We start from the raw sequence: 7731 nt of genomic DNA, 5'->3' as shown, positions 1-7731 counted from the left end.
GACCCCACGGGTTGGCTTATTATTGATGCTGGGAGCCAGATCCCACCTGTGACGGTGGCTGGGCCAGAGGTGCTCTCTGGTCATTGAGGGTGCCTTCCAGGAAGTTTCTGGTGACTGCTTACTTCTTGGAGCTGTTTTGAGGGACACCGTTTGTTGAAGCTCTCGCTATCTTGGTGTGTTTGTCCGAAAACATATCTCAGATTGGCAGCCGCCCCCCCCCCCCCCAATCTCTGTGGCGAGAGCTCTTCTAATGTCCTGTGCCATGAACAAGAGTTCATGGCTTTCCTGTTTAAAATACAACTGTAAATTTTATCGGACCTTTCTCATTGTTGGCTTTCTCTTTTATTTTTCTTTAGTTTTTTCTCCAGGGCCTGGATTTCCTGCTGGTTCATTTTCCCTTCCTCAAGCAACTTCTGCTCTTTTCCCTTCCTGCTCGGCTGGCTGTACATGAACGTGACGTGCTGCCCATGGCCTTCATTATGGCCTGCGTGGTGTTGCCTTCATGCCCCAAGTGGGCATCGACCCAGTACAGGGAGCCCCTGCCTCCTCCGTTGCTTCGTGCCCTCTTCCAGTTCTGGTGGCTGGCCGCGGGCTCCCGCGCGGGACTGGAAGGCTGCATCTTTTTCAAACCACTCTCTTTCCTCCCTGCTCTGTGCTGCAGAGCCACGACCGGCTGCCGGCAGCCTCCTGAGGCTTGTGTGATAGTCTTCTCGATTTTTGGGTAGTGTTTGAGCCATACATACACTTTCTTGTTCTTCCTGCTACGGCCCAGTGATGCCTCCCCTCTCCTGGTGGAAGACAAAGAGGCTGGCCCTTTCCAGCCAGGGTGCACGGTATTTTTGTCTTGGGATGATCATGATCTGACAGGATCATCAGACTTTGTATTTTCTCATCCTGGGATTCGACTGTTTTCTGACTTGTGGCACACTGGATGCCCGCGGGGGTGGGGGTGCTGTGAGCCTCGGTAAGTGGCCTGAGGAAGTGGGGGTGTTTATAGCCGTGGGCTCCTGTCCAGTCTCCTTGGCGGAGGGATGCGGTGCAGGGGTCAACTCTCCGGAACTTTTGTAGCCTCCTCACATTCTGGAGTCAATTTCTTTTGCCTGTGGCTCTTCAGCTTCTTACCGGTTAATCCAGCTGTGGCTTCAGCTGGGTCATCTTTGATGAAATATCCTGTCTTCTGAGGAGTGTCTCCTGATTTCAGTGATTTTTCACGAAACCAGAGGCCGAAGAAAAAGTGACCCTGGAAAGGGAGTCACGAGCAGCCACTCCCCTTCTCAGGACTTAGAGAGGCCACCTTTGGAGTGGAACAAAGACTCTGTCCTCTAGGCTGCGCACCCCTTCAGCTTCTCCTTTCTGTGTGCTGACAGTAACCCCTGGGGGGCGTGCTGCCCAGTCCCCACGCTGCCCCAAAGCCAGGGTGAGGCTGCTTGGGCTTTTGTGATTTGGAGCATGGTTTTGTTGTGGGGAAGAAGAGCTCTTCAAAACTTCACTTTGGTTTTTAAAATTACCAGTCGGAAACCTTGCTTTTCCTTCAACCCTTTAAGTTCTGTTTGCAATTTCTGCTCTAACAAATTTTAGTGATCCCTTTTAAGGGGGTGTTGGTGAGATTCTGGGTCCTCTTTGGGGCAGTTAGTGGTGAGAGCCCGTCCCCTGCTCACGGCAGGACAGGCTGATGGGTCGCTGACCCGCTGACCAGGACTGGGCGTTGCTGCTGGCCTGGCCTGTTGGGTACTGGGCTGGTGGTTAGCAGCTTGGTGGTCCCTCCACGTCCCAGAGGGGTGGGGTGGGGTGGGGCTGGCTTTAGGGACTTGCCACCTCTGCTTGGTTTAATGCTCTGCTGTCATTGTCTTGAAATTCTTCGTCATTTTTGGAAGAAGGAGGCCATGTGTTTTCTTTTAGCACTGGGCGCTACAAATCACTGACCTGGTTAGTCCTGAAGAGGGGCAGTTTCAGATTGGAGTGTGTCCTTGGGATACTGGTGAGGGCAGTGGGGAAGGGGACAGCTCACTGAGGGAGCTGTGGAAAGAGGCTGGGGTTGAGGAGCGGGGGTAGAGGGTGGATGCAGACGGGAAGGGAAGGAGCCGGCTTAAAATCAATGGGGGGATGAGGAGGATGAGATTAGGCATTTCGTATGGGACTCAAGGCAAGAACATCCGTGGGGTCGTTGGCCATCTCATCAGACTGGGAGCCCCGGGCAGGCGAGGATGGGTGTGCTCTGGTTCTTTGCTCTATGACCCCCAGCGTGGGTGCAACACAACTCACGGACCTATAGTTAACGCTCCAAAGAATAGTTGTCAGACAATGACGGACCTCATAACCCAGCCGAGTGACAGTGGAATGTGCTTCTTTGGCAAGTGGCGAGCTTCCTCCTGGTCAGGGCACTGGTTAAGCAGAAACCAGCTCCTCATCTGACGTTGATCGTTGATGGTTGTTTTAATATGATGGAGCATGCAGCCTTTGGTACATACCTATCCATGGCCCTGAACTCGTGGATTACTCTGTGCCTTTTGAAGAACTTTGTTCTTCCAGCCTCTGGCCCGCCAGTCAGGATTCTTTGTGTCTCTGCTGGGTTCCTTTTTCCTAATACCCACCTCCTCCTCAACTGGGCACCATGGCACTCTAACTCATGCACCTTAAAAATGTCCACTTAACTGATGACAGAGGCTTGCAGCACGTGCTTCCCACCCAGCCAGCACTCCTGCCCTCATCCCTGCAACTGAATGAAACCCTTTGGTCACCAGCGAGGTGGTCTGAACAGAGTAAAGATGCTTGCCTGGCCTCTGAGCTCTCAACCTACCTCGACCTGCCTTCCCTGTCCTGGGAGCTGTTCCCTCCCAGGCCATGGATATGGATGCTTCCCTGCTCCTTACCGTGCCTGGATTTGCTAGAAAAAATCCTCCTGGTGAGGCATCTCCAGGAAGGAGTTGGTGCTGGGAGCCTATGAGAGGGTCTGTGGGTGGTGCCCGCTCCATCCTGGGCAGCTGCTGCTGGGTGGGGGAGTCCACAGGTACTTTCTTTTGGGTGGCAGGGGGGCTTGGGATCCTCCCTCCCCTGTGCAGAGGGTGAGTTTAAGCACACTTCTCAGTTCCTGGCAGGTCATTATCAATGGTCTCTGTGGGGTCCCTCTCTTCGTATTGCAATCCCTTTGGATGAGATTTCCCATGGCCATTTGTCTCCCTCGGAGACAGTCATCTGGGATGCTCAATGGGTGTCTTTTTTTTTTTTTTTAATGCTGTAACAAAACATTATTGCTGTCTTGTGTATAAGCATTTTTAATTCACATAGATGGTATTGTTATGCCATTTCTTACTCTGTTTCCTTCCTCCTTCAGCACTGTGTTTTAAGATGGGATCTTCCCCTCTACATTCTTAAAACCTATTGAGATTGCCCAAAGAGCTTTTGTTTATGTGGGTTAGAACTAGCGATACTTGCCACATTAGAAATTGAAACAGACGTTTACAAATATTTTTTGATTCATTTGCAAACAGATGGTGAACACATTGCCAGTTAAGATAAATAATATTTTAGCATTATTATGAAAATAGTTTTGACCCTGCAGACTCCCTGCCCTGTAGTAAGGTGTCAGTTTGTTCCAGAATGCGAAAGGATACTATGAAGGATAAAGTTTGGAAAGTGAATTTTATTTGTATTGCTTTATAAAACCTGCATCTGAAGAGAAACTGTGAAATATATTGTATTTTAGCAAAGTTTGCTCAGGTTTGATGGGCTTGCCTCCTTGGCTTACTGATCATTGCCTGCAGTATGGAAGGTTATTCTAGATAGCAGAGACTCTGTATCTTACCAGAACACTTTTTGGTGCTTTATGTTGAACTTGTCCCATCCTAGAATAGGTGGTTTTAAAACACAAAGAACAAAAATTCATCCCTTATGAACATGCCATATGTATATATGTATATGTATGTAAACAGGCATTTCCTGTTTATTTTACTTATTTTAAAATCCATACCTGCATAGGCTTTTTTTTTTTTAAGGAAAAACGAAGAGGATATTCACCTACGGGTCAGTGGTTTTTAGTATATTATTAGGTTGTGCAACCATCCCACTACCTAATTTTGCCTGATTACAGATAGAATTAATTCCTAACTAATGAATTCCTCATTGGTAAGGCCCTAATTAATTCCCAGTTCCTAATTTAGAACTAACCGTTGCTGCCCATTTCGGTACCCCTGCCCCCACCCCCGGCAACCATTACTCTACCTCTGGTCTCAATGATTTTGTCATCCACCCAGGATGTGGCCTTTTTTGTCTGGCCTCTTTTTTTTTTAAAGATTTTATTTATTTATTTGAGAGGGAGAGAATGAGAGATAGAGAGCATGAGAGGGAAGAGGGTCAGAGGGAGAAGCAGACTCCCTGCCGAGCAGGGAGCCCAATGCGGGACTCGATCCCGGGACTCCAGGATCATGACCTGAGCCGAAGGCAGTCGCCTAACCAACTGAGCCACCAGGCGCCCTTGTCTGGCCTCTTTTACGTAGCATCACGTTTTTGGGGTTCATCCATGTTGTGGCACGTGTCAGCACTTCATTGCATTTTATGGGCGACTAATCAGTAATCCCATTGTATGGATGTACTGTACTTTGTTGATCCATCGGTTGATGGACATTAGACTTGCTTCCACTCTTTGGCTATTATGAATAATGCTGCTGTGAACGCTGTGTGCAAGTTTTTATGGGGACGGATGTCTTCTAAATAGCCCCGGGTCCATTTACTTTTAACCGTTGGCACTTCATGACCCGAGTAACCAATGGGTTGTTTCTCAGGCACCCATGATCATATGTTAATCAGGTGTCCAAAGCTCTTCTGACAACTCTTTAGATGTCTGCCTTCCCAAATAATTTAATAAATAGAGGGGGAAGAACATGAAAGGGAACTTTCTAGGATATCTTTTACACCTACAGTGATCTTTGAGGTGTCCCAGAGGGGCCCTGGAAAATCACAAAGATCTGGGTTTGCTCCTTATTAAAAGAGGGATGCTAGAAATAATTAGGCTGGTTTGATGTATTAACTGTCATAAGATTTGCATGAGAAGAGTTGTCAGATCAGAAGACATGTTCCGCCTACCTGAAGTTAAGCTTATATGGGTGAAATGTGAATATATTTTAGAAGAAGTGTGTGTGTGTGTGTGTGTGTGTGTGTGTGTGTGTGTGTGTGTGTGTAAGTCACTGGAGATTTTTCAGTGTGCTCACTGCCCACGTGTGTACCCTTGGGGAAAGGCCCATCCAAAGTCTTAGGAAATAGTTCTGTACCATCCCCCCATAGAGACCTGTCCTCTCCTACATTCCGGTGATACTGGTGATAGTAACAGACCAACCACAGCTCCGCAGACTTCGTCATCGTTTAGGTATTCTGTGTCAAGCTTTCCCGGGAGGCTCTGCTCTAAGCCCCAGCCTGCAGTGTGTGTGTGTGTGTGTGTGTGTGTGTGTGTGTGTGTGTGTGTGTGTGTGTGTGTGAGAGACAGAGGATGGTCCTACAGCCTCATGAAGAATGACTGTACCAGGTACTTGCAACCATCACGCCTTTAAAGAATAGACTCTTGGGTGCGGGCTTCTGAGCAGACGTCACTTGAACACCTCTCAGATTAGCCCTGTGGTCTGCGTCCAGATTTCCAGGACTCTCTCCATTCCAGGAGCAAGACAGCGTCATGAAAGCTGACTGCTAATCCAAGATCCAGTGGAACAAGAATGAATTACATAGGACTGCATGAAATGATGGGGGAATTTTATTGTTCTGTGTTTAAACTAATAATGTTTTTTTTAATTTTTTTATTGTTATGTTAATCACCATATATTACATCATTAGTTTTTGGTGTAAACTAATAATGTTTTATCGCTCTATTTTCTGGTTCTATGGGGAAGCCTTTTCTCTTCTTTGGGGTCCCTTGTAATCCACACAATTTAGTAGACTCTGCTTTTGGAAACAAAAATAAGGCATTTAAAAATGATACTTTGTTTCCACTGGTGTGTAATGGTATTTCATTTCACTAATGGCTAATGATGTCAGTCTTCTGTTTGTTTTCAAGTAGGCTCCATGCCCAGCGTGGAGCCCTGTGCGGAGCTTGAACTCACGACCCTGAGATCAAGACCTGAGCTGAGATCAAGAGTCGGACTCTTAACCGACTGAGCCACCCAGGCGCCCCAATGATGTCAAAATTTTATGTGTTTGTTTGCTGTTCATACACACTTTTCAGTGTCTTCCTGCCTCTCTGCCAGGGGATTAGTGTGGGCGCTCAGCTCCTCAGCCATGGCAGACAGACTTGTCCCCTTGAGGTGTCTGCCCCGTTTGGAGGACTCCCACCCCCTCAGGAGGGGGCAGTGCACCTGTCGGACACCTTCTCTGAAAGCTGAGTAGGACTGCCCAAATTTGGAACCCTCTGAGTCCCTGAGAGTCCTGGAGCAGCCATGGAACTGCCAGCCGGGGGTAGAGGAAGCCTCTGGTACTTTGGCCCTGGCACCCGCGGTAGCTATGACCCCACAGCCGTCATTTGGTGATACTGTGGTGCCGGGCAGTGTGCTGAGAGCGTGTGTGCAACTAGGATCACCCCAGGCCACCCAGAAACGCTAGCCACATTTCATTGTGTGATGGGAGCACACCCGTTATTGTGTGGCCCGAGTCTCTGCCATGCGCTCATCTGCTGTCGCTGCTGCAGCCAGTTACCACAGACTTGCTGCCCTAAAACAACACACCCTTACTATCTTAACAGCTCTGGACGCCAGAAGTCCAAAATGGGCCAACATCGAAGTATCAGGGGCTTCTGCAGGCTCCAAGGGAGAATGTTTTCCCACTTTGCCGACTTTCTAGATGCCTCCTGCTTCCATCTTGAAAGGCAGCCGTGGCTGGCTGAGCCTTTTGCACAGTGCATCACTTGATCTCTGCCTCCCTCTTTCCCATCTAAGGACCCTTGGGATTACTTGGGGCACAGGGGTAATCTCCCTAAAGTCAGCTGATTAGCAACCTTAATTCCTTCTAGGACCTTAATTCCCCTTTGCCTGGTAAGAGAACGTATTGACTACGTCCTGACGTCTTTGGGGGGCCCATAATGCTGGGGAGTGTTGGGATACTGGGTGGGGAAGCGGGGAGGGACATCTTGCCGCTCTCAGGGACATCCCCCCTCTGGCTGGAGGAGCGGCTGAACGCTTACCAGGTCAGGTGCTCATGGTGCCATGGCGGGGAAATGCTGCCGGGGAGGAGCTCTGGGGTGAGGGGTTGCAGTGGGCTCCAGTTTAATCAGGGTGGGCCTCACTGAGGAGGTTCTTCATCTGAAAATAGGATCCAGCCCATAGGATTGCTGCGGCATTAAATGAGGTAATGTCAAAAATGCATCCTGTAGACAGTGAATGATCATATTTAAAAAGTTATCTATTCTAGAATCTCAGCTCTGTGGATGCATGGGCCAGGCTGGCCCTCTGCCATGAGGCATCGGATGAGTGGTGGGGTTAATTACATTTTGAGGAGGAGAGGTTAAATTGGAGGTGGTCTAGAGCTCCTGGTTGGAGGTGCCCCCTGCTTGGAGGACATCACCTGGTCCCACTGTTGCCACACCCAGCTGCTCTCCCTATTAGAGGGAATGTGGATCCAGTCTGTGGGATCCATATGCTGGCTCCGCCCCACACTGGCCGTGAGATGTGGGGTTCTTCCTTCACCTCTTCAATCTTGAGTTTCCTTGTCGGTGCAGTGGAGGCGGTCACAGCACCTCTCCAAGGAGTGAGGGTTACC

The sequence above is a fragment of the Zalophus californianus genome, chromosome 17, assembly GCF_009762305.2.
Source record: "Zalophus californianus isolate mZalCal1 chromosome 17, mZalCal1.pri.v2, whole genome shotgun sequence".
NCBI classification, from domain to species: Eukaryota; Metazoa; Chordata; class Mammalia; order Carnivora; family Otariidae; genus Zalophus; species Zalophus californianus.
This window is presented reverse-complemented; position numbering follows the sequence as displayed.